Raw genomic sequence first — 26,179 nt, 5'->3', positions numbered from 1 at the left:
GGTGCCTGTACGCCGAAAGTGTCCCGCAATTCTTGTGGCCACCGACAGCATCTCTTGCACGCCCCTGTCATTTTTTAAATAATTCTGCACCACCAAATTCAAGGTATGTGCAAAACATGGGACGTGCTGGAATTTGCCCAGATATAATGCACGCACAATATTGCTGGCGTTGTCCGATGCCACAAATCCACAGGAGAGTCCAATTGGGGTAAGCCATTCTGTGATGATTTTCCTTAGTTGCCGTAAGAGGTTTTCAGCTGTGTGCGTATTCTGGAAAGCGGTGATACAAAGCATAGCCTGCCTAGGAAAGAGTTGGCGTTTGCGAGATGCTGCTACTGGTGCCGCCGCTGCTGTTCTTGCGGCGGGAGTCAATACATCTACCCAGTGGGCTGTCACAGTCATATAGTCCTGAGTCTGCCCTGCTCCACTTGTCCACATGTCCGTGGTTAAGTGGACATTGGGTACAACTGCATTTTTTAGGACACTGGTGAGTCTTTTTCTGAGGTCTGTGTACATTTTTGGTATCGCCTGCCTAGAGAAATGGAACCTAGGTGGTATTTGGTACCGGGGACACAGTACCTCAATCAAGTCTATAGTTGGCTCTGAAGTAATGATGGATACCGGAACCACGTTTCTCACTGCCCAGGATGCCAAGGCCTCAGTTATCCGCTTTGCAGCAGGATGACTGCTGTGATATTTCATCTTCCTTGCAAAGGACTGTTGGACAGTCAATTGCTTGGTGGAAGTAGTAAAAGTGGTCTTACGACTTCCCCTCTGGGATGACCATCGGCTCCCAGCAGCAACAACAGCAGCGCCAGCAGCAGTAGGCGTTACACTCAAGGATGCATCGGAGGAATCCCAGGCAGGAGAGAACTCGTCAGAATTGCCAGTGACATGGCCTGCAGGACTATTGGCATTCCTGGGGAAGGAGGAAATTGACACTGAGGGAGTTGGTGGGGTGGTTTGCGTGAGCTTGGTTACAAGAGGAAGGGATTTACTGGTCAGTGGACTGCTTCCGCTGTCGCCCAAAGTTTTTGAACTTGTCACTGACTTATGATGAATGCGCTGCAGGTGACGTATAAGGGAGGATGTTCCGAGGTGGTTAACGTCCTTACCCCTACTTATTACAGCTTGACAAAGGCAACACACGGCTTGACACCTGTTGTCCGCATTTCTGTTGAAATACTTCCACACCGAAGAGCTGATTTTTTTGGTATTTTCACCAGGCATGTCAATGGCCATATTCCTCCCACGGACAACAGGTGTCTCGCCGGGTGCCTGACTTAAACAAACCACCTCACCATCAGAATCCTCCTTGTCAATTTCCTCCCCAGCGCCAGCAACACCCATATCCTCCTCATCCTGGTGTACTTCAACACTGACATCTTCAATCTGACTATCAGGAACTGGACTGCGGGTGCTCCTTCCAGCACTTGCAGGGGGCGTGCAAATGGTGGAAGGTGCATGCTCTTCACGTCCAGTGTTGGGAAGGTCAGGCATCGCAACCGACACAATTGGACTCTCCTTGTGGATTTGTGATTTTGAAGAACGCACAGTTCTTTGCTGTGCTTTTGCCAGCTTAAGTCTTTTCATTTTTCTAGCGAGAGGCTGAGTGCTTCCATCCTCATGTGAAGCTGAACCACTAGCCATGAACATAGGCCAGGGCCTCAGCCGTTCCTTGCCACTCCGTGTGGTAAATGGCATATTGGCAAGTTTACGCTTCTCCTCCGATGATTTTTATTTAGATTTTTGAGTCCTTTTTTTACTGATCTTTTGTGTTTTGGATTTTACATGCTCTGTACTATGACATTGGGCATCGGCCTTGGCAGACGACGTTGATGGAATTTCATCGTCTCGGCCATGACTAGTGGCAGCAGCTTCAGCACGAGGTGGAAGTGGATCTTGATCTTTCCCTATTTTTGGAACCTCAACATTTTTGTTCTCCATATTTTAATAGGCACAACTAAAAGGCACCTCAGGTAAACAATGGAGATGGATGGATACTAGTATACTTATGGATGACGAGTGACTGACGACACAGAGGTAGCTACAGCCGTGGACTACCGTACTGCGTCTGCTAGTATAGAGATGATAATTAATGATATAAAAAAAATATATATATAACTACTGTAGGTATATATAATATAATGACGGACCTGGTGGACACTGTCAGCAGACTGCTAAACTACTAGTATGAAGAAGATAGAAAAAACTTCCACCACAGGTAGGTAGGTATACAATTATGGACGAGCACTGACGACACAGAGATAGCCACAGCCGTGGCCTACCGTACTGCGTCTGCTAGTATAGAGATGATAATTAATGATATAAAAAAAAATATATATAACTACTGTAGGTATATATAATATAATGACGGACCTGGTGGACACTGTCAGCAGACTGCTAAACTACTAGTATGAAGAAGATAGAAAAAAAAACCCACCACAGTTAGGTATACAATTATGGACGAGTGACGACACAGAGGTAGGTACAGCCGTGAACTACCGTACTGCGTCTGCTAGTATAGATAATATACTAAATATATTACTACTGTAGGTATATAATATAATGACGGACCTGGTGGACACTGTCAGCAGACTCCTAAACTACTAGTATGAAGAAGATAGAAAAAAAAACCCCACCACAGGTAGGTATACAATTATGGACGAGCACTGACGACACAGAGGTAGGTACAGCCGTGGACTACCGTACTGCGCCTGCTAGTATAGATAATATAATAAATATATTACTACTGTAGGTATATAATATAATGACGGACCTGGTGGACACTGTCAGCAGACTGCTAAACTACTAGTATGAAGAAGATAAAAAAAAAACCCCACCACAGGTAGGTAGGTATACAATTATGGACGAGCACTGACGACACAGAGATAGCCACAGCCGTGGACTACCGTACTGCGTCTGCTAGTATAGATAATATAATAAATATATTACTACTGTAGGTATATAATATAATGATGGACCTGGTGGACACTGTCAGTAGACTCCTAAACTACTAGTATGAAGAAGATAGAAAAAAAAAAACCCACCACAGGTAGGTAGGTATACAATTATGGACGAGCACTGACGACACAGAGATAGCCACAGCCGTGGACTACCGTACTGCGTCTGCTAATATAGAGATGATAAAGATGAAAAAAAAAATATAACACTACTGCAGATAAATATTTATATAATATATGTATGACGGACCTGCTGGACACTGTCAGCAGAATGCGTTTATAGAATAAAAAAAAAACACCACAGGAGTGTTTAACTTTTTCAGGCAGACAATATACTGGTGGTCACACTGGCAGCAAAAGTGTGCACTGTACTCCTGCTATAACTGCTCCCCAGTCTCCCCCACAATTAAGCTGTGTGAGCAGTGAGCACTCAGCACAGTCAGATATACATAGATGATATATCATGCAGCACACTGAGGCTGAGCACAGATATGGTATGTGTATCGTTTTTTTTCAGGCAGAGAACGGATTATAAATAATAAAACTGGTGGTCACTATCAGCAAAACTCTGCACTACTGAGTACTCCTGACAAGTTCAACTGCTCCCCAAATTAGTAGTAAATCAAATGTCACTCGTCTCTATCTTCTAATCTAAACGGAGAGGACGCCAGCCACGTCCTCTCCCTATCAATCTCAATGCACGTGTGTATACTCCCGTGCCCTGGTTGCTGGGTCACTGCAGCGGAGGCTCCGGTTTCTTCCTAAGGTCAGTCACACACACACCGCCCTTCCGGATCACGAGGCCGCTGATGAAGGGGAGCGTGGCCGTAGGGGGTGGACCGTGTGCGCACTGGCGTGGACACTGATTACTGGGCAGCCGCTCCACTAGCCACCAGGTACAGTTAAGGAGCACAGGTCTGGGGGTTTTTCTCCTATATTAAACCAATTTTGTACTGCCCGCAGCGCATTGTGATAGGTAATAGGGCCTGATTCAGGTTGGATTGCAATCACAATAAGTGATCCAACTGCAAAAATTGCTAAGAGCATACGCATGTGCCTGCATTTTCTGCGGCCTGGGGGAAGGCCTGCAGCAGATGGATTTGCATATGGTGATGTCATCCAAGCAGTGGGTCAAAGTTGGCTTCAACCCTCGTCTGCATATGAAAAGAAAAAAGGGGTGTGCAGGGCATGGCGGCCTTTTGCGGCGCTTGGATGACCCCTAGTTCGCATTAAACACCTCCACCCTCCTTCGGTGTGGGGCTCATGTTGGCTATGCCCCAGCCCCTGAAGCATTCAAGCTGATTTCTTGCAGCAGCTGGGCACTGTAACAGCTCCAGAGCTGCTCTGTAAAGCAAGTAAAAGGGTGTGGGCCCTGCAGCACTACCTGTAGTTTGCATTGTGCGTTGGAAGGCACAAAGTAAGCAGACGGGAGAAGTCAGGATAGTGCACAAGGGTATAGAAGGGAGGGGCTCAAGAAAAAAGAAGTGGAAACAGACAGCAAACTAGGCTGGAGAGAGACCTGAGACAAAGAGATCTGAATTATATGAGAGCCGACCAGGGGAAACACAAATTATGCAGTCAAGTTTCCCACATTTGGGGAAATCGCAGGGGCAGCACACCCAGAGTGCAATGGGTGAGCCTTGCCCTGGGAGAAGCATCTTCATGATCATAGTATCTCACCTGGCAGGTAAGTAGGAGTTGGGCTAGAGCTGGGGAGGGTCGCTGCTCGGGCACCCCCCTGTCAAGTGAAGGAGATCCAACTGAGGCAGCACAAGGGAACTCTCGAAAGAAGAACAAGGCTAGAGGAAGATCTGAGACAAAGAAATCTGACTTTTACCAGAGCTGACCAGAGGAAAGCACAAACACAGTCCCCCACTACCACAAATAATGCAGTTGAGTTTCCCACATTTGGGGAAATCACAGGGGTCAGCATACCCAGAATGCAATGAATGAACCTAACCCTGGGAGAACAATCTTCATGACCATGGTATCTCCTATGCAAAATAAGTATGATTTGGGATAGGGCTGGGGAGGGCTGCTGCTCAGGCACATCTCTGTCAAGTAAAGGAGATTCAACTGAGGCAGCACAAGGGAACTCTCATCTGGGGACAACAACTGCAGGGAGAACACATATTTTCAGATGAACATGGGAGGGCAGAAGGCTGCCTAATACTGAAGCACCCCCAAACAACAAACCAAATGCAACAACTAGTTCAAGCATTCCTGGGGGAAGGCCTGCCGCAGATGGATTTGCATATGGTGATGTCATCCAAGCAGTGGGTCAAAGTTGGTTCAAACACCTTTGCAAAGTTCTATAAGTTTGATACCCTGGCTGAGGAGGACCTCCTGTTTGCTCAATCGGTGCTGCAGAGTCATCCGCACTCTCCTGCCCGTTTGGGAGCTTTGGTATAATCCCCATGGTCCTTACGGAGTCCCCAGCATCCTCTAGGACGTAAGAGAAAATAAGATTTTAAACCTACCGGTAAATCTTTTTCTCGTAGTCCGTAGAGGATGCTGGGTGCCCGTCCCAAGTGCGGTCTACTTCTGCAAGACTTGTATATAGTTATTGCTTACATAAGGGTTATATGTTAGTTTTCATCGGTCTTGGACTGATGCTATGTTGTTTTCATACTGTTAACTGGGTAGTATATCACAAGTTATACGGTGTGATTGGTGTGGCTGGTATGAATCTTGACCTTGGATCAACAAAAATCCTTTCCTCGTACTGTCCGTCTCCTCTGGGCACAGTTTCTCTAACTGAGGTATGGAGGAGGGGCATAGAGGGAGGAGCCAGTGCACACCCGATCAAAAGTCTTTCTTAAAGTGCCCATGTCTGCTGCGGAGCCCGTCTATCCCCCATGGTCCTTACGGAGTCCCCATCATCCTCTACGGACTACGAGAAAAAAAAATTACCGGTAGGTTTAAAATGTTGTTTTTTTCTCTGCAACCCACTGCTAAATTGTGCTTCCTAGCTGTTTTTTATAAAATCACTTAATTAAATCTAACTCTGATTACGTCAGAGAAGGCCAGGTACCCTACACCATAAGAGGGGGTATGAAATTTTGACTTGTCTACTTAAAGATCACCAAAATCTGTTGACAAGGTCAATTACATCCCTGGGTGGGATTGAACCACCAACCTTTTGGTTAATAGCCCATGTAAGTGCAAGAAATCCTGAAGCACTCACTCATCATGGGAAAGTACCAATGTGTTTCTTACAAAAATTCTCCAGATTATTGACTTTTTAAAGTTTTTCTAGGAAACGTTCTAGATGAATGCTTATTAGCCTTTGTCAGTATTGACTTTTGCAAGGTGTATCTGTGGCGCAATCGGTTAGCATGTTTGGCTATTAACCAAAAGGTTGGTGGTTCAATCCCACCCAGGGATGTAATTGACCTTGTAATCAGATCTTGGTGATCTTTAAGTAGACAAGTCAAAATTTCAAAAACCCCCCTTATGGTGTAGGGTACCTGGCCTTCTCTGATGTAATCAGAGTTAGATTTGATTACGTGATTTTATAAAAAAACAGCTAGGAAGCACAATTTAGCAGTGGGTTGCAGAGAAAAAAAATTATGCTGGCAGAAAAGTCCAATTGAGTGATTAAACAGCTCTTCATTTTCTGATTTTATGTTTATGCTAACAAATTTGCTCTCTGAAAAGTGTCCACAAAGCCAAGTCTCTGATTAACACCTTTGTAGGAATGGTTTTTCACCTATTACTGAATTAAACTTGCTTCATTGGAAAGGCATCAAAGATGCATCCTCATTTCAATGTCTACTGAAATAATACAGGTTGACACCAGGAAACGTCACTGCATCATTGCTGCTTCCTCATGGGGAAGTCTGTTTAATGTGAAAACAAGGTGATATCTAATCAGCACACAGGTAAGGAATTAAGAAAATCTTTCTTTATGGGTGAAGATGTTTCTCACAAATTGTTGTCCCAATGCATCATTGAAATTCAAGATGGAAGATGATTTTCATATATCACTTGTACATTTTGCATTGCTCTTCTGGTGACAATGTAGTTTGTTTTTGTCAATTACCATTTCAGTAATAGGGTGAAGAAAATTAAGTGGATTTTTTAAAGAAAACAATGCTGTCAATATACTATTAAAACAAATTAAAATGATAAAAGTTATTGTACTTTAAGTAAAAATAAAAGAGCCAAAATATCAATCCCAGTTTTTGATTACTTTAATTATAAAAAAAAAAATGCACATAGCAGAGGATAGTTTCGATCAATCGACCTCTGGGTTATGGGCCCAGCATGCTTCCATTGCACTACTCTGCTGCTCATGGAAGTGTAAGAGATCCTGAAGACTAAATTGATTAAAGGCCTAAAAGTACTGGACTATAAGGAAAGACTTACTAGGCTGAATATTTATACACTAGAAAAGAGGTGCCTAAGAGGAGATATTATTAATATCTTCAAATATGTAAAGATACATAACAAAGAGTTATCAGAGGAATTATTTATTAAAAGAACACGTGATCACTCGCTGCGACTGGAGGAAAGTTCAGAACGCAATGGAGGAAAGGTTTCTTCACTGTTAGGGCAATCAGGATGTGGAATTCCCTGCCAGGGAAGGTGGTAATGGCGGACTCTGTAATTGGATTTAAAAAAGGAATGGATACATTTCTGAATGAAAAAGCTATCCAAGGTTATAATACTTAAAATATCAACATGGTTAATCCGGGGGTAACATGAGTTATAGTAGCTAACTAGTCATAAAACATTATTCAGCAAGTATGTAGAATCATCACAACTTAAAACAGGTTGAACACGATGGGCAATTTGCCTCTATTCAACCTCAAAAACTATGTTACTATATTACTATGTCATTGTAGTATACAGAACACCACAATGCAATGAGCAGTGATAGTGAGCACTGATGAGGATACTAGAACTGACACTGAGCAGCAAGATGCAGCACCGGACTATTAGTAATGTACTGTAGTATGCTGAGCACCACAATGCAGCACAAGACAATGAGCAGTGATACTGAGCACTGATGAGGATACTACTGAGAACTGACACTGAGCAGGAGAGACACACTACTAGTATTACTGAGCAGCAATAAGTAACCACTGATACTGAGCACTGATATTGAGATTTCCACTGAGAGAACATAGCCACGTCCTCTCCGCTCTCTCTTCAATGCACGAGTAATAATGGCAGCAACGCGCAGCTCTTTATATGGAATCCGAATCTCGCGAGAATCCGACAGCGGGATGATGACATTTTCCCTTGTTCAGGTTTTCCGAGTCAGGCGGGAACAACCGAGCCTGCCTTGGACCAGTGTAAACCACGTGGAGTTCGTGGGGAATTCGGTTCTCGGAGAACCGAACCCGCTCCTCTCTACCTTATACCCATCAATTTTTTTATTTTCAATCTAAGCCCCTGCAGTTTTCTGTAAGCATCTGCTTCGCTATGATGATCAACAAGTCACAAGGGCAAACACTCAGGGTTTGAGGCGTAGATCTTAGGACCAGCTGCTACAAGCATGGCAGAGGTGTCACTATCACTGGTGACACCCAGAGAGGTGGCGAGGGAGATTGTAATGCAGTGCGCGCAGATAAGCAGCGCAATGGTAAAAAGGAGGCATGGTTTCATAGGTAGGGGCGTGGCCTGGTGGCCTGAATCTACATTTTGTTGCTCCGGGTGTCCCGGGGGTTGGGGGCTGCACCCGGGGACTAGTGTGTAAGCGGTGCTGGCTCCTGCACAGTGACAGGGCATGGCCACCCAGCATGACGCCTCCCTTCTTGACCATGCTATAATTGCAGTCGCACTGCAGTTCAGCGTGATCATAAAAAATGGTGTAGGCTCCTGCTGGTGCAGACTGTATGTGCGCGCAGGAAGCCGCCACCATTTTTGTGATCACAGCGGCTGAATGTGATGTCATACAGCCGCTGTGACCACGCCCCCTGTGTCTCCTCCATTGCAGACCCCATTTTGAAGCCTTGCCCCCGCACCGCTCCATCCCTGACTTGGAAATGGAGTGTTGCTGACCCACCTCTCCCCCCCTTCCCCGCCCCGATTGACAGGCAGAGGCGATCACATTCTCTGCGGGGTGCCGCAGAAAATGCAGGCACATGCGTATGCTCTTAGCAATTTTTGCAGTTGGATCGCTTATTGTGATTGCAATCCAACCTGAATCAGGCCCTATCACAATGCGCTGCGGGCAGTACAAAATTGGGTTAATATAGGAGAAAAAACCCCAGACCTGTGCTCCTTAACTGTACCTGGTGGCTAGTGGAGCGGCTGCCCAGTAATCAGTGTCCACCGCAGTGCGCACACGGCCCACCCCCTACGGCCTCGCTCCCCTTCATCAGCGGCCTCGTGATCCGGAAGGGTGGTGTGTGTGTGACTGACCTTAGGATGAAACCGGAGCCTCCGCTGCAGTGACCCAGCAACCAGGGCACGGGAGTATACAGCGCCGCTGGGAGTGATGAAGCTGCAGTAAAGATGTCTATTAGACCTAGCCTGCTGCAGCCCTTGTAGATTCTCATAAAACAAGTTCTTCTTTTCTTGTTAAAATTAATAGCTAAGAATAGGCTGCCTGAGGCAGGCCCCTGTTAATTGGCCTGCTACTGAAGGCACCAACTACAAACTGAGCTCCCTGTTCATGGAAGCGGGGTTATAGAGGAGAATGCACTGAGCTTCTTGGGAACAGTCAAAAGCTTTGAGCCGGTTGGTGCCTCAGATCAAGATCCTACTCTACACCCCAATGTGAATCCTTGTGGAGTCCAGTGTACCCCACAGAAGAAATTAATGTGTCACACCCATTGGCAGCAACCTTAGAATAGCTGCTGACGGGCACAATTGAGAAAGGAAGGGGGGGGGGGGACATTTGAATCCAGCACATAGATGCAATTCAAATATGTAATTTGTACCTTCCTATTTTAAAATATAATGGATGAACCTCACCCTGTGAGAACAATCTTCATGATCAAGAGATCTCATATGCAAAATAAGGATGAGTTGGGATAGGGCTGGGGAGGGTGGCTGCTCGGGCAGCCCCTCCCCCGTCAAGTTAAGGAGATTCAACTGAGGAAGCACAAGGGAACTCTCGTCTGGGGACAACAACTGCAGGGAGACCACATCTTTTCAGATGAACATGGGAGGGCGGAAGGCTGCCTAATACTGAAGCACCATATGCAACAACTAGTACAAGCATTCCTGGGGGAAGGTCTGCAGCAGACGGATTTGCATACGGTGATGTTATCCAAGCAGTGGGCCAAAGTTGACTGGAACCCTCATCTGCATATGAAAAGAGAAAAGGGGCATGCAGGGCATGGCGGCCTTTTGCAGTGCTTGGATGACCCCTAGTTCACATTAAACACCCCCACCCTCCTTTGGTGTGGGGCTCATGTTGGCCATGCCCCATCCCCTGAAGCATTCAAGCTGATTTCTTGCAGCAGCTGGGCACTGTAACAGCTCCAGAGCTGTTCTGTAAGGCAAGTAAAAGGGTGTGGGCCCTGCAGCACCACCTGTAGTTCGCATTGTGCGTTGGAAGGCACAAAGTAAGCAGACGGGAGGAGAAGTCAGGATAGTGCGCAAGGGCATTCTTTTCTCTTAGTCCGTAGAGGATGCTGGGGTCACATTAAGAACCATGGGGTATAGACGGGATCCGCAAGAGACATGGGCACTTTAAGACTTTCAAAGGGTGTGAACTGGCTCCTCCCTCTATGCCCCTCCTCCAGACTCCAGTTATAGGAACTGTGCCCAGGGAGACGGACATTTCGAGGAAAGGATTTATTGTTAAACTAAGGTGAGCATCTTACCAGCTCACACCTTAAGCATGCCGCAGAAAGTGGCATTCAACAGAACACAAGCCAACGGCATGAGCAATTGCAGCAAAAAGCTGACCAGAACCATAACACAACATGTGTATAACCACAAGTAATAACTGCAGACACAGTATGGACTGGGACGGGTGCCCAGCATCCTCTACAGACTAAGAGAAAAGGATTTACCGGTAGGTATTAAAATCCTATTTTCTCATACGACCTAGAGGATGCTGGGGTCACATTAAGAACCATGGGGTTATACCAAAGCTCTTGAACGGGTGGGAGAGTGCGTACGACTCTGCAGCACCGAATGACCCAACTTAAGGTTATCATCAGCCAAGGTATCAAACTTGTAAAACTTAGCAAAAGTGTTTACTAAATAGCTGCTCGGCAAAGTTGCAATGCCGAGACTCCCCGACCAGCTGCCAAGGATGAACCCACCTTTCTAGTAGAATGGGTCTTCACCTACTTCAGTAACGGCAATCCTGCCGTGGAACGAGCATGCTGAATCTTACCACAGATCCAGCGCATAATGGTCTGCATGGAAGCAGGACACCAAATCCTGTTGGGAGCATACAGGACAAACAGAGCCTCTGTTTTCCTAATCTGAACCGTTCTGGTGACATACATTTTCAAAGTTCTGACCACAGCCAGAGACTTTGACTCAACGAAGGTGTCAGTGGCCAAAGGCACCATGTGGAAAGATGAACCACCTTCGGCAGAAATTGTTGACGTGTCCTCAATTCTGCTCTATCTTCATGAAAGATCAAATAAAGGCTCTTGTGATACTGCATGGTTTGTACTGTTTTCCATGTGCTCCCAGATCTTTCAAGCAAGTAGCATGGTCAAGAAAGTTCTGTTTGAAAAGAAACAAACATTTACTGTCATTGTTATGCAAATAAACTTACATTAAAGCTAACAAGAAAGCACACTCGTTCTGTCTTTAAACTGATAAAAGAAACCCCAATAATATGGGGCATGCAAAAATTGAGATAAAACTCAGTTTTGCTCCTCTCCTCGGAAATCTTTAATAAAAGGCGAAATATTTGTTAGTTCTGAAGAGAAACCAGAGCATGACCAAGATTCCACCTGTCGCCTGAGTGCCATGCCAGCAGTTCTCATTCAGATCAAAGTGAGCACCCAATTTGAATGAAAGAAAGCAGATTTCTCACCAGGCTTCCCCTTGCTATAAACATGGTTTGTACTCTTTTCCATGTGCTCCCAGATCTTTCAAGCAATTAGTATGGTCAAGAAAGTTCTGCTTGAAAAGAAACAGACATTTATAGTCATTGTTATGCAAATAAACTTACATTAAAGCTAACAAGAAAGCACACTCGTTCTGTCTTTAAACTGATAAAAGAAACCCCAATAATATGGGGCATGCAAAAATTGAGATAAAACTCAGTTTTGCTCCTCTCCACAGAAATCTTTAATAAAAGGCGAAAGATTTGTTCGTTCTGAAGAGAAACCAGAGCATGACCAAGATTCCACCTGTCGCCTAAATGCTGTGCCAGCAGTCCTCATCCAGATCAAAGTGAGCGCCCAACTTGAAAGAAAGCAGATTTCTCACCTGGCTTCTCCTTGCTATAAGCATGGTTTGTACTGTATTCCATGTGCTCCCAGATCTTTCAAGCAAGTAGCATGGTCAAGAAAGTTCTGTTTGAAAAGAAACAAACATTTACTGTCATTTCTATGCAAATGAGCTTACATTAAAGCACACTCATTCTATCTTTAAACCGATAAAAGAAACCCCAAAAAGATGGGGCATGCAAAAATTGAGATAAAACTCGGTTTTGCTCCTCTCCACGGAAATCTTTAGTAAAAGGCGAAAGATTTGTTCGTTCTGAAGAGAAACCAGAGCATGACCAAGATTTTCATCTGAAAATATGTGTTCTCCCTGCAGTTGTTGTCCCCAGATGAGAGTTCCCTTGTGCTGCCTCAGTTGAATCTCCTTTACTTGACAGAGATGTGCCTGAGCAGCGGCCCTCCCCAGCCCTATCCCAAATCATACTTATTTTGCATAGGAGATACCATGGTCATGAAGATTGTTCTCCCAGGGTGAGGTTCATTCATTGCATTCTGGGTATGCTGACCCCTGTGATTTTCCCAAATGTGGGAAACTTGCTTTTATACCCTTGTGCACTATCCTGACTTCTCCTCCTGTCTGCTTACTTTGTGCCTTCCAATGCACAATACAAACTACAGGTAGTGCTGCAGGGCCCACACCCTTTTACTTGCCTTACAGAGCAGCTCTGGAGCTGTTACAGTGCCAAGCTGCTGCAAGAAATCAGCTTGAATGCTTCAGGGGATGGGGCATGGCCAACATGAGCCCCACACCGAAGGAGGGTGGGGGTGTTTAATGCGAACTAAGGGTCATCCAAGCGCCGCAAAAGGCCGCCATGCCCTGCATACCCCTTTTCTCTTTTCATATGCAGATGAGGGTTCCAGCCAACTTTGGCCCACTGCTTGGATGACATCACCGTATGCAAATCCGTCTTCTGCAGAACTTCCCCCAGGAATGCTTGTACTAGTTGTTGCATTTGGTTTGTTGTTTGGGGGTGCTTCAGTATTAGGCAGCCTTCTGCCCTCCCATGTTCATCTGAAAAAATGTGTTCTCCCTGCAGTTGTTGTCCCCAGATGAGAGTTCCCTTGTGCTGCCTCAGTTGAATCTCCTTTACTTGACAGAGATGTGCATGAGCAGCGGCCCTCCCCAGCCCTATCCCAAATCATACTTATTTTGCATAGGAGATACCATGGTCATGAAGATTGTTCTCCCAGGGTGAGGTTCATTCATTGCATTTTGGGTATGCTGACCCCTGTGATTTACCCAAATGTGGGAAACTCGACTGCATTATTTGTGGTAGTGGGGGACTGTGTTTGTGCTTTCCTCTGGTCAGCTCTGGTAAAACTCAGATTTCTTTGTCTCAGATTTTCCTCTAGCCTTGTTCTTCTTTCGAGAGTTCCCTTGTGCTGCCTCAGTTGGATCTCCTTCACTTTACAGGGAAGTACCCGAGCAGCGACCCTCCCCAGCTCTCGCCCAACTCCTACTTACCTGCCAGGTGAGATACTATGATCATGAAGGTGCTTCTCCCAGGGCAAGGCTCACCCATTGCACTCTGGGTGTGCTGCTCCTGCGATTTCCCCAAATTTGGGAAACTTGACTGCATAATTTGTGTTTCCCCTGGTCGGCTCTCGTATAATTCAGATCTCTTTGTCTCAGGTCTCTCTCCAGCCTAGTTTGCTGTCTGTTTCCACTTCTCTTTTCTTGAGCCGCTCCCTTCTATGCCCTTGCGCACTATCCTGACTTCTCCTCCTTTCTGCTTACTTTGTGCCTTCCAACGCACAATGCGAACTATAGGTAGTGCTGCAGGGCCCACACCCTTTTACTTGCCTTACAGAGCAGCTCTGGAGCTGTTACAGTGCCCAGCTGCTGCAAGAAATCAGCTTGAATGCTTCAGGGGCTGGGGCATAGCCAACATGAGCCCCACACCGAAGGAGGGTGGGGGTGTTTAATGCAAACTAGGGGTCATCCAAGCGCCGCAAAAGGCCGCCATGCCCTGCATAACCCTTTTCTCTTTTTATATGCAGATGAGGGTTCCAGCCAACTTTGGCCCACTGCTTGGATGACATCACCGTATGCAAATCCGTCTTCTGCAGACCTTCACCCTGGAATGCTTTTACTAGTTGTTGCATTTGGTTTGTTGTTTGGGGATGCTTCAGTATTAGGCAGCCTTCTGCCCTCCCATGTTCATCTGAAAATATGTGTTCTCCCTGCAGTTGTTGTACCCAGATGAGAGTTCCCTTGTGCTGCCTCAGTTGAATCTCCTTTACTTGACAGAGATGTGCCTGAGCAGCGGCCCTCCCCAGCCCTATCCCAAATCATACTTATTTTGCATAGGAGTTACCATGGTCATGAAGATTGTTCTCCCAGGGTGAGGTTCATTCATTGCATTCTGGGTATGCTGACCCCTGTGATTTCCCCAAATGTGGGAAACTCGACTGCATTATTTGTGGTAGTGGGGGGCTGTGTTTGTGCTTTCCTCTGGTCAGCTCTGGTAAAAGTCAGATTTCTTTGTCTCAGATCTTCCTCTAGCCTTGTTCTTCTTTCGAGAGTTTCTTTGTGCTGCCTCAGTTGGATCTCCTTCACTTGACAGGGGGGTGCCCGAGCAGCGACCCTCCCCAGCTCTAGCCCAACTCCTACTTACCTGCCAGGTGAGATACTATGATCAGGAAGTTGCTTCTCCCAGGGCAAGGCTCACCCATTGCACTCTGGGTGTGCTGCTCCTACGATTTCCCCAAATGTGGGACACTTGACTGCATAATTTGTGTTTCCTCTGGTCGGCTCTCGTATAATTCAGATCTCTTTGTCTCAGGTCTTTCTCCAGCCTAGTTTGCTGTCTGTTTCCACTTCTTTTATCTTGAGCCCCTCCCTTCTATACCCTTGTGCACTATCCTGACTTCTCCTCCCGTCTGCTTACTTTGTGCCTTCCAATGCACAATGCAAACTACAGGTAGTGCTGCAGGGCCCACACAATCTTTTACTTGCCTTACAGAGCAGCTCTGGAGCTGTTACAGTGCCCAGCTGCTGCAAGAAATCAGCTTGAATGCTTCAGGGGATGGGGCATGGCCAACATGAGCCCCACACCAAAGGTGGGTGGGGGTGTTTAATGCGAACTAGGGGTCATCCAAGCACCGCAAAAGGCAGCCATGCCCTGCACGCCCCTTTTCTCTTTTCATATGCAGATGAGGGTTGAAGCCAACTTTGACCCACTGCTTGGATGACATCACCATATGCAAATCCATCTGCGGCAGGCCTTCCCCCAGGAATGCTTGCACTAGTTGTTGCATTTGGTTTGTTGTTTGGGGGTGCTTCAGTTTTAGGCAGCCTTCTGCCCTCCCATGTTCATCTGAAAATATGTGTTCTCCCTGCAGTTGTTGTCCCCAGATGAGAGTTCCCTTGTGCTGCCTCAGTTGAATCTCCTTTACTTGACAGAGATGTGCCTGAGCAGCGGCCCTCCAAGCCCTATCCCAAATCATACTTATTTTGCATAGGAGACACCATGGTCATGAAGATTGTTCACCCAGGGTGAGGTTCATTCATTGCATTCTGGGTATGCTGACCCCTGTGATTTCCCCAAATGTGGGAAACTCGCCTGCATTTTTTGTGGTAGTGGGGGACTGTGTTTGTGTTTTCCTCTGGTCAGCTCTGGTAAAAGTCAGATTTCTTTGTCTCATATATTCCTCTAGCCTTGTTCTTCTTTCGAGAGTTCCCTTGTGCTGCCTCAGTTGGATCTCCTTCACTTGACAGGGGGGTGCCCGAGCAGTGACCCTCCCCAGCTCTAGCCCAACTCCTACTTACCTGCCAGGTGAGATACTATGATCATGAAGGTGCTTCTCCCAGGGCAAGGCTCACCCATTGCACTCTGGGTGTGCTGCTCCTGCGATTTCCCCAAATGTGGGAAACTTGATTGCATAATTTGTGTTTCCCCTGGTCGGCTCTCGTATAATTCAGATCTCTTTGTCTCAGGTCTCTCTCCAGCCTAGTTTGCTGTCTGTTTCCACTTCTCTTTTCTGGAGCCACTGCCTTCTATGCCCTTGCGCACTATCCTGACTTCTCCCGTCTGCTTACTTTGTGCCTTCCAACACACAATGCGAACTACAGGTAGTGCTGCAGGGCCCACACCCTTTTAGTTGCCTTACAGAGCAGCTCTGGAGCTGTTACAGTGCCCAGCTGCTGCAAGAAATCAGCTTGAATGCTTCAGGGGCTGGGGCATAGCCAACATGAGCCCCACACCAAAGGAGGGTGGGGGTGTTTAATGCGAACTAGGGGTCATCCAAGCACCGCAAAAGGCCGCCATGCCCTGCATGCCCCTTTTCTCTTTTCATATGCAAATGAGGGTTCCAGCCAACTTTGGCCCACTGCTTGGATGACATCACCGTATGCAAATCCGTCTGCTGCAGACCTTCCCCCAGGAATGCTTGTACTAGTTGTTGCATATGGTTTGATATTTGATGGTGCTTCAGTATTAGGCAGCCTTCCACCCTCCCATGTTCATCTGAAAAGATGTGGTCTCCCTGCAGTTGTTGTCCCCAGACGAGAGTTCCCTTGTGCTTCCTCAGTTGAATCTCCTTAACTTGACGGGGGAGGGGCCGAGCAGCCACCCTCCCCAGCCCTATCCCAACTCATACTTATTTTGCATATGAGATCTCTTGATCATGAAGATTGTTCTCACAGGGTGAAGTTCATCCATTATATTTTAAAATAGGAAGGTACAAATTACATATTTGAATTGCATCTATGTGCTGGATTCAAATGTCCCCCCCCCCCCTTCCTTTCTCAATTGTGCCCATCAGCAGCTATTCTAAGGTTGCTGCCAATGGGTGTGACACATTAATTTCTTCTGTGGGGTACACAGGACTCCACAAGGATTCACATTGGGGTGTAGAGTAGGATCTTGGTCTGAGGCACCAACCGGCTCTGCCTGTCAATCGGGGCAGGGGGGGAGAGGGGGGTCAGCAACACTCCATTTCCAAGTCAGGGATGGAGCGGTGCGGGGGCAAGGCTTCAAAATGGGGTCTGCAATGGAGGAGACACAGGGGGTGTGGTCACAGCGGCTGTATGACATCACATTCAGCCGCTGTGATCACAAAAATGGTGGCGGCTTCCTGCGCGCACATAGTCTGCACCAGCAGGAGGCTACACCATTTTTTATGATCACGCTGAACTGCAGTGCGACTGCAATTACAGCATGGTCAAGAAGGGAGGCGTCATGCTGGGTGGCCATAAGAGATGAGCGGGTTCGGTTCCTCGGAATCCGAACCCGCCCGAACTTCACCCTTTTTTGCACGGGTCCGAGCAGACTCGGATCCTCCCGCCTTGCTCGGTTAACCCGAGCGCGCCCGAACGTCATCATCCCGCTGTCGGATTCTCACGAGACTTGGATTCTATATAAGGAGCCGCGCGTCGCCGCCATTTTCACATGTGCATTGAGATTGATAGGGAGAGGACGTGGCTGGCGTCCTCTCCGTTTAGATTAGAAGATAGAGACAAGTGACATTTGATTTACTACTAATTTGGGGAGCAGTTGAACTTGTCAGGAGTACTCAGTAGTGCAGAGTTTTGCTGATAGTGACCACCAGTTTTATTATTTATAATCCGTTCTCTGCCTGAAAAAAAACGATACACATACCATATCTGTGCTCAGCCTCAGTGTGCTGCATGATATATCATCTATGTATATCTGACTGTGCTGAGTGCTCACTGCTCACACAGCTTAATTGTGGGGGAGACTGGGGAGCAGTTATAGCAGGAGTACAGTGCACACTTTTGCTGCCAGTGTGACCACCAGTATATTGTCTGCCTGAAAAAGTTAAACACTCCTGTGGTGTTTTTTTTTTATTCTATAAACGCATTCTGCTGACAGTGTCCAGCAGGTCCGTCATACATATATTATATAAATATTTATCTGCAGTAGTGTTATATTTTTTTTTTCATCTTTATCATCTCTATATTAGCAGACGCAGTACGGTAGTCCACGGCTGTGGCTATCTCTGTGTCGTCAGTGCTCGTCCATAATTGTATACCTACCTACCTGTGGTGGGTTTTTTTTTTTCTATCTTCTTCATACTAGTAGTTTAGGAGTCTACTGACAGTGTCCACCAGGTCCATCATTATATTATATACCTACAGTAGTAATATATTTATTATATTATCTATACTAGCAGACGCAGTACGGTAGTCCACGGCTGTGGCTATCTCTGTGTCGTCAGTGCTCGTCCATAATTGTATACCTACCTACCTGTGGTGGGGTTTTTTTTTTATCTTCTTCATACTAGTAGTTTAGCAGTCTGCTGACAGTGTCCACCAGGTCCGTCATTATATTATATACCTACAGTAGTAATATATTTATTATATTATCTATACTAGCAGGCGCAGTACGGTAGTCCACGGCTGTACCTACCTCTGTGTCGTCAGTGCTCGTCCATAATTGTATACCTACCTGTGGTGGGGTTTTTTTTTCTATCTTCTTCATACTAGTAGTTTAGGAGTCTGCTGACAGTGTCCACCAGGTCCGTCATTATATTATATACCTACAGTAGTAATATATTTAGTATATTATCTATACTAGCAGACGCAGTACGGTAGTTCACGGCTGTACCTACCTCTGTGTCGTCACTCGTCCATAATTGTATACCTAACTGTGGTGGGTTTTTTTTTCTATCTTCTTCATACTAGTAGTTTAGCAGTCTGCTGACAGTGTCCACCAGGTCCGTCATTATATTATATATACCTACAGTAGTTATATATATTTTTTTTTATATCATTAATTATCATCTCTATACTAGCAGACGCAGTACGGTAGGCCACGGCTGTGGCTATCTCTGTGTCGTCAGTGCTCGTCCATAATTGTATACCTACCTACCTGTGGTGGAAGTTTTTTCTATCTTCTTCATACTAGTAGTTTAGCAGTCTGCTGACAGTGTCCACCAGGTCCGTCATTATATTATATATACCTACAGTAGTTATATATATATTTTTTTTATATCATTAATTATCATCTCTATACTAGCAGACGCAGTACGGTAGTCCACGGCTGTAGCTACCTCTGTGTCGTCAGTCACTCGTCATCCATAAGTATACTAGTATCCATCCATCTCCATTGTTTACCTGAGGTGCCTTTTAGTTGTGCCTATTAAAATATGGAGAACAAAAATGTTGAGGTTCCAAAAATAGGGAAAGATCAAGATCCACTTCCACCTCGTGCTGAAGCTGCTGCCACTAGTCATGGCCGAGACGATGAAATTCCATCAACGTCGTCTGCCAAGGCCGATGCCCAATGTCATAGTACAGAGCATGTAAAATCCAAAACACAAAAGATCAGTAAAAAAAGGACTCAAAAATCTAAATAAAAATCATCGGAGGAGAAGCGTAAACTTGCCAATATGCCATTTACCACACGGAGTGGCAAGGAACGGCTGAGGCCCTGGCCTATGTTCATGGCTAGTGGTTCAGCTTCACATGAGGATGGAAGCACTCAGCCTCTCGCTAGAAAAATGAAAAGACTTAAGCTGGCAAAAGCACAGCAAAGAACTGTGCGTTCTTCAAAATCACAAATCCACAAGGAGAGTCCAATTGTGTCGGTTGCGATGCCTGACCTTCCCAACACTGGACGTGAAGAGCATGCACCTTCCACCATTTGCACGCCCCCTGCAAGTGCTGGAAGGAGCACCCGCAGTCCAGTTCCTGATAGTCAGATTGAAGATGTCAGTGTTGAAGTACACCAGGATGAGGAGGATATGGGTGTTGCTGGCGCTGGGGAGGAAATTGACAAGGAGGATTCTGATGGTGAGGTGGTTTGTTTAAGTCAGGCACCCGGCGAGACACCTGTTGTCCGTGGGAGGAATATGGCCATTGACATGCCTGGTGAAAATACCAAAAAAATCAGCTCTTCGGTGTGGAAGTATTTCAACAGAAATGCGGACAACAGGTGTCAAGCCGTGTGTTGCCTTTGTCAAGCTGTAATAAGTAGGGGTAAGGACGTTAACCACCTCGGAACATCCTCCCTTATACGTCACCTGCAGCGCATTCATCATAAGTCAGTGACAAGTTCAAAAACTTTGGGCGACAGCGGAAGCAGTCCACTGACCAGTAAATCCCTTCCTCTTGTAACCAAGCTCACGCAAACCACCCCACCAACTCCCTCAGTGTCAATTTCCTCCTTCCCCAGGAATGCCAATAGTCCTGCAGGCCATGTCACTGGCAATTCTGACGAGTTCTCTCCTGCCTGGGATTCCTCCGATGCATCCTTGAGTGTAACGCCTACTGCTGCTGGCGCTGCTGTTGTTGCTGCTGGGAGCCGATGGTCATCCCAGAGGGGAAGTCGTAAGACCACTTTTACTACTTCCACCAAGCAATTGACTGTCCAACAGTCCTTTGCAAGGAAGATGAAATATCACAGCAGTCATCCTGCTGCAAAGCGGATAACTGAGGCCTTGGCATCCTGGGCAGTGAGAAACGTGGTTCCGGTATCCATCATTACTTCAGAGCCAACTATAGACTTGATTGAGGTACTGTGTCCCCGGTACCAAATACCACCTAGGTTCCATTTCTCTAGGCAGGCGATACCAAAAATGTACACAGACCTCAGAAAAAGACTCACCAGTGTCCTAAAAAATGCAGTTGTACCCAATGTCCACTTAACCACGGACATGTGGACAAGTGGAGCAGGGCAGACTCAGGACTATATGACTGTGACAGCCCACTGGGTAGATGTATTGACTCCCGCCGCAAGAACAGCAGCGGCGGCACCAGTAGCAGCATCTCGCAAACGCCAACTCTTTCCTAGGCAGGCTATGCTTTGTATCACCGCTTTCCAGAATACGCACACAGCTGAAAACCTCTTACGGCAACTAAGGAAAATCATCACAGAATGGCTTACCCCAATTGGACTCTCCTGTGGATTTGTGGCATCGGACAACGCCAGCAATATTGTGCGTGCATTATATCTGGGCAAATTCCAGCACGTCCCATGTTTTGCACATACCTTGAATTTGGTGGTGCAGAATTATTTAAAAAATGACAGGGGCGTGCAAGAGATGCTGTCGGTGGCCACAAGAATTGCGGGACACTTTCGGCGTACAGGCACCACGTACAGAAGACTGGAGCAACACCAAAAACGCCTGAACCTGCCCTGCCATCATCTGAAGCAAGAAGTGGTAACGAGGTGGAATTCAACCCTCTATATGCTTCAGAGGATGGAGGAGCAGCAAAAGGCCATTCAAGCCTATACATCTGACCACGATATAGGAGGTGGAATGCACCTGTCTCAAGCGCAGTGGAGAATGATTTCAACGTTGTGCAAGGTTCTGCAACCTTTTGAACTTGCCACACGTGAAGTCAGTTCAGACACTGCCAGCCTGAGTCAGGTCATTCCCGTCATCAGGCTTTTGCAGAAGAAGCTGGAGACATTGAAGGAGGAGCTAAGACAGAGCGATTCCGCTAGGCATGTGGGACTTGTGGATGGAGCCCTTCATTCGCTTAACCAGGATTCACGGGTGGTCAATCTGTTGAAATCAGAGCACTACATTTTGGCCACCGTGCTCGATCCTAGATTTAAAACCTACGTTGTATCTCTCTTTCCGGCAGACACAAGTCTGCAGGGGTTCAAAGACCTGCTGGTGAGAAAATTATCAAGTCAAGCGGAACTTGATCGGTCAACAGCTCCTCCTTCACATTCTCCCGCAATTGGGGGTGCGAGGAAAAGGCTCAGAATTCCGAGCCCACCCGCTGGCGGTGATGCAGGGCAGTCTGGAGCGACTGCTGATGCTGACATCTGGTCCGGACTGAAGGACCTGCCAACGATTACGGACATGTCGTCTACTGTCACTGCATATGATTCTATCACCATTGAAAGAATGGTGGAGGATTATATGAGTGACCGCATCCAAGTAGGCACGTCAGACAGTCCGTACGTATACTGGCAGGAAAAAGAGGCAATTTGGAGGCCCTTGCACAAACTGGCTTTATTCTACCTAAGTTGCCCTCCCACAAGTGTGTACTCCGAAAGAGTGTTTAGTGCCGCCGCTCACCTTGTCAGCAATCGGCGTACGAGGTTACTTCCAGAAAATGTGGAGAAGATGATGTTCATTAAAATGAATTATAATCAATTTCTCCGTGGAGACATTGACCAGCAGCAATTGCCACCACAAAGTACACAGGGAGCTGAGATGGTGGATTCCAGTGGGGACGAATTGATAATCTGTGAGGAGGGGGATGTACACGGTGATGAATCGGAGGATGATGATGAGGTGGACATCTTGCCTCTATAGAGCCAGTTTGTGCAAGGAGAGATTAATTGCTTCTTTTTTGGTGGGGGTCCAAACCAACCCGTCATTTCAGTCACAGTCGTGTGGCAGACCCTGTCACTGAAATGATGGGTTGGTTAAAGTGCGCATGTCCTGTTTATACAACATAAGGGTGGGTGGGAGGGCCCAAGGCAATTCCACCTTGCACCTCTTTTTTCTTTTATTTTTCTTTGCGTCATGTGCTGTTTGGGGAGTGTTTTTTTGAAGGGCCATCCTGCGTGACACTGCAGTGCCACTCCTAGATGGGCCAGGTGTTTGTGTCGGCCACTTGGGTCGCTGAGCTTAGTCACACAGCTACCTCATTGCGCCTCTTTTTTTCTTTGCGTCATGTGCTGTTTGGGGAGTGTTTTTGGAAGGGCCATCCTGCGTGACACTGCAGTGCCACTCCTAGATGGGCCAGGTGTTTGTGTCGGCCACTTGGGTCGCTGAGCTTAGTCACACAGCTACCTCATTGCGCCTCTTTTTTTCTTTGCGTCATGTGCTGTTTGGGGAGTGTTTTTTGGAAGGGCCATCCTGCGTGACACTGCAGTGCCACTCCTAGATGGGCCAGGTGTTTGTGTCGGCCACTTGGGTCGCTGAGCTTAGTCACACAGCTACCTCATTGCGCCTCTTTTTTTCTTTGCGTCATGTGCTGTTTGGGGAGTGTTTTTTGGAAGGGCCATCATGCGTGACACTGCAGTGCCACTCCTAGATGGGCCAGGTGTTTGTGTCGGCCACTTGGGTCGCTGAGCTTAGTCACACAGCTACCTCATTGCGCCTCTTTTTTTCTTTGCGTCATGTGCTGTTTGGGGAGTGTTTTTGGAAGGGCCATCCTGCGTGACACTGCAGTGCCACTCCTAGATGGGCCAGGTGTTTGTGTCGGCCACTTGGGTCGCTGAGCTTAGTCACACAGCTACCTCATTGCGCCTCTTTTTTTCTTTGCGTCATGTGCTGTTTGTGGAGTGTTTTTTGGAAGGGCCATCCTGCGTGACACTGCAGTGCCACTCCTAGATGGGCCAGGTGTTTGTGTCGGCCACTTGGGTCGCTGAGCTTAGTCACACAGCTACCTCATTGCGCCTCTTTTTTTCTTTGCGTCATGTGCTGTTTGGGGAGTGTTTTTTGGAAGGGCCATCATGCGTGACACTGCAGTGCCACTCCTATATGGGCCAGGTGTTTGTGTCGGCCACTTGGGTCACTGAGCTTAGTCATCCAGCGACCTCGGTGCAAATTTTAGGACTAAAAATAATATTGTGAGGTGTGAGGTGTTAAGAATAGACTGAAAATGAGTGGAAATTATGGTTATTGAGGTTAATAATACTTTGGGATCAAAATGACTCCCAAATTCTATGATTTAAGCTGTTTTTTAGGGTTTTTTGAAAAAAACACCCGAATCCAAAACACACCCGAATCCGACAAAAAAAATTCGGTGAGGTTTAGCCAAAACGCGTTCGAACCCAAAACACGGCCGCGGAACCGAACCCAAAACCAAAACACAAAACCCGAAAAATTTCCGGTGCACATCTCTAGTGGCCATGCCATGTCACTGTGCAGGAGCCAGCACCGCTCACACACTAGTCCCCGGTGCAGCCCCCAACCCCCGGGACACCCGGAGCAACAAAATGTAGATTCAGGCCACCAGGCCACGCCCCTACCTATGAAACCATGCCTCCTTTTTACCATTGCGCTGCTTATCTGCGCGCACTGCATTACAATCTCCCTCGCCACCTCTCTGGGTGTCACCAGTGATAGTGACACCTCTGCCATACTTGTAGCAGCTGGTCCTAAGATCTACGCCTCAAGCCCTGAGTGTTTGCCCTTGTGACTTGTTGATCATCATAGCAAAGCAGATGCTTACAGAAAACTGCAGGGGCTTAGATTGAAAATAAAAAAAATTGATGGGTATAAGGTAGAGAGGAGCGGGTTCGGTTCTCCGAGAACCGAATTCCCCACGAACTCCACGTGGTTTACACTGGTACGAGGCAGGCTCGGTTGTTCCCGCCTGACTCGGAAAACCTGAACAAGGGAAAATGTCATCATCCCGCTGTCGGATTCTCGCGAGATTCGGATTCCATATAAAGAGCTGCGCGTTGCCGCCATTTTTACTCGTGCATTGAAGAGAGAGCGGAGAGGACGTGGCTATGTTCTCTCAGTGGAAATCTCAATATCAGTGCTCAGTATCAGTGGATACTTATTGCTGCTCAGTAATACTAGTAGTGTGTCTCTCCTGCTCAGTGTCAGTTCTCAGTAGTATCCTCATCAGTGCTCAGTATCACTGCTCATTGTCTTGTGCTGCATTGTTGTGCTCAGCATACTACAGTACATTACTAATAGTCCAGTGCTGCATCTTGCTGCTCAGTGTCAGTTCTAGTATCCTCATCAGTGCTCACTATCACTGCTCATTGCATTGTGGTGTTCTGTATACTACAGTAACATAGTAATATAGTAACATATAGTAACATAGTTTTTGAGGTTGAATAGAGGCAAATTGCCCATCGTGTTCAACCTGTTTTATGTTGTGATGATTCTACATACTTGCTGAATAATGTTTTATGACTAGTTAGCTACTACAACTCATGTTACCCCCGGATTAACCATGTTGATATTTTAAGTATTATAACCTTGGATAGCTTTTTCATTCAGAAATGTATCCATTCCTTTTTTAAATCCAATTACAGAGTCCGCCATTACCACCTTCCCTGGCAGGGAATTCCACATCCTGATTGCCCTAACAGTGAAGATCATAGTATCTCACCTGGCAGGTAAGTAGGAGTTGGGCCAGAGCTGTGGAGGATTGCTGCTCGGGCACCCCCTGTCAAGTGAAGGAGATCCAACTGAGGCAGCACAAGGGAACTCTCGAAAGAAGAACAAGGCTAGAGGAAGATCTGAGACAAAGAAATCTGACTTTTACCAGAGCTGACCAGAGGAAAGCACAAACACAGTCCCCCACTACCACAAATAATGCAGTCGAGTTTCCCACATTTGGGGAAATCACAGGGGTCAGCATACCCAGAATGCAATGAATGAACCTCACCCTGGGAGAACAATCTTCATGACCATGGTATCGCCTATGCAAAATAAGTATGATTTGGGATAGGGCTGGGGAGGGCCGCTGCTCAGGCACATCTCTGTCAAGTAAAGGAGATTCAACTGAGGCAGCACAAGGGAACTCTCATCTGGGGACAACAACTGCAGGGAGAACACATATTTTCAGATGAACATGGGAGGGTAGAAGGCTGCCTAATACTGAAGCACCCCCAAACAACAAACCAAATGCAACAACTAGTACAAGCATTCCTGGGGGAAGTTCTGCAGAAGACGGATTTGCATACGGTGATGTCATCCAAGCAGTGGGCCAAAGTTGGCTGGAACCCTCATCTGCATATGAAAAGAGAAAAGGGGTATGCAGGGCATGGCGGCCTTTTGCGGCGCTTGGATGACCCTTAGTTCGCATTAAACACCCCCACCCTCCTTCGGTGTGGGGCTCATGTTGACAATGCCCCAGCCCCTGAAGCATTCAAGCTGATTTCTTACAGCAGCTTGGCACTGTAACAGCTCCAGAGCTGCTCTGTAAGGCAAGTA

General features: G+C 46.8%; 11 non-coding genes and 2 pseudogenes across 11 annotated transcripts; 7 read left to right on the top strand and 6 right to left on the bottom strand.

Annotated features, from left to right (window-relative positions):
- Nucleotides 1–4,516: 4,516 nt before the first annotated feature.
- Nucleotides 4,517–4,658, bottom strand: LOC135000016 (U1 spliceosomal RNA; annotated as a pseudogene).
- A 152-nt stretch (nucleotides 4,659–4,810) lies between these two features.
- Nucleotides 4,811–4,974, bottom strand: LOC134999498 (U1 spliceosomal RNA). The gene has a single exon (XR_010201577.1). It is a non-coding gene; the product is annotated as a U1 spliceosomal RNA (small nuclear RNA).
- A 6,741-nt stretch (nucleotides 4,975–11,715) lies between these two features.
- Nucleotides 11,716–11,831, bottom strand: LOC134999597 (U5 spliceosomal RNA). Its single transcript, XR_010201675.1, has one exon. It is a non-coding gene; the product is annotated as a U5 spliceosomal RNA (small nuclear RNA).
- Nucleotides 11,832–12,117: 286 nt separating this feature from the next.
- LOC134999553 (U5 spliceosomal RNA) lies at nucleotides 12,118–12,233 on the bottom strand. The gene has a single exon (XR_010201631.1). It is a non-coding gene; the product is annotated as a U5 spliceosomal RNA (small nuclear RNA).
- A 270-nt stretch (nucleotides 12,234–12,503) lies between these two features.
- On the bottom strand, nucleotides 12,504–12,619 carry LOC134999495 (U5 spliceosomal RNA). Its single transcript, XR_010201574.1, has one exon. It is a non-coding gene; the product is annotated as a U5 spliceosomal RNA (small nuclear RNA).
- Nucleotides 12,620–12,763: 144 nt separating this feature from the next.
- LOC134999474 (U1 spliceosomal RNA) lies at nucleotides 12,764–12,891 on the top strand (annotated as a pseudogene).
- Nucleotides 12,892–13,484: 593 nt separating this feature from the next.
- LOC134999779 (U1 spliceosomal RNA) lies at nucleotides 13,485–13,648 on the top strand. Its single transcript, XR_010201851.1, has one exon. It is a non-coding gene; the product is annotated as a U1 spliceosomal RNA (small nuclear RNA).
- Nucleotides 13,649–13,800: 152 nt separating this feature from the next.
- Nucleotides 13,801–13,963, top strand: LOC135000017 (U1 spliceosomal RNA). The gene has a single exon (XR_010202058.1). It is a non-coding gene; the product is annotated as a U1 spliceosomal RNA (small nuclear RNA).
- Nucleotides 13,964–14,637: 674 nt separating this feature from the next.
- LOC134999665 (U1 spliceosomal RNA) lies at nucleotides 14,638–14,801 on the top strand. Its single transcript, XR_010201743.1, has one exon. It is a non-coding gene; the product is annotated as a U1 spliceosomal RNA (small nuclear RNA).
- Nucleotides 14,802–14,953: 152 nt separating this feature from the next.
- Nucleotides 14,954–15,116, top strand: LOC134999333 (U1 spliceosomal RNA). Its single transcript, XR_010201446.1, has one exon. It is a non-coding gene; the product is annotated as a U1 spliceosomal RNA (small nuclear RNA).
- Nucleotides 15,117–15,791: 675 nt separating this feature from the next.
- On the top strand, nucleotides 15,792–15,955 carry LOC134999836 (U1 spliceosomal RNA). Its single transcript, XR_010201906.1, has one exon. It is a non-coding gene; the product is annotated as a U1 spliceosomal RNA (small nuclear RNA).
- A 152-nt stretch (nucleotides 15,956–16,107) lies between these two features.
- On the top strand, nucleotides 16,108–16,270 carry LOC135000055 (U1 spliceosomal RNA). The gene has a single exon (XR_010202092.1). It is a non-coding gene; the product is annotated as a U1 spliceosomal RNA (small nuclear RNA).
- A 9,248-nt stretch (nucleotides 16,271–25,518) lies between these two features.
- On the bottom strand, nucleotides 25,519–25,682 carry LOC134999691 (U1 spliceosomal RNA). Its single transcript, XR_010201767.1, has one exon. It is a non-coding gene; the product is annotated as a U1 spliceosomal RNA (small nuclear RNA).
- Between the last annotated feature and the right edge of the window lie 497 nt (nucleotides 25,683–26,179).

The sequence above is a fragment of the Pseudophryne corroboree genome, unplaced genomic scaffold, assembly GCF_028390025.1.
Source record: "Pseudophryne corroboree isolate aPseCor3 unplaced genomic scaffold, aPseCor3.hap2 scaffold_150, whole genome shotgun sequence".
In the NCBI taxonomy this organism is placed as follows: Eukaryota; Metazoa; Chordata; class Amphibia; order Anura; family Myobatrachidae; genus Pseudophryne; species Pseudophryne corroboree.
This window is presented reverse-complemented; position numbering and strand designations above follow the sequence as displayed.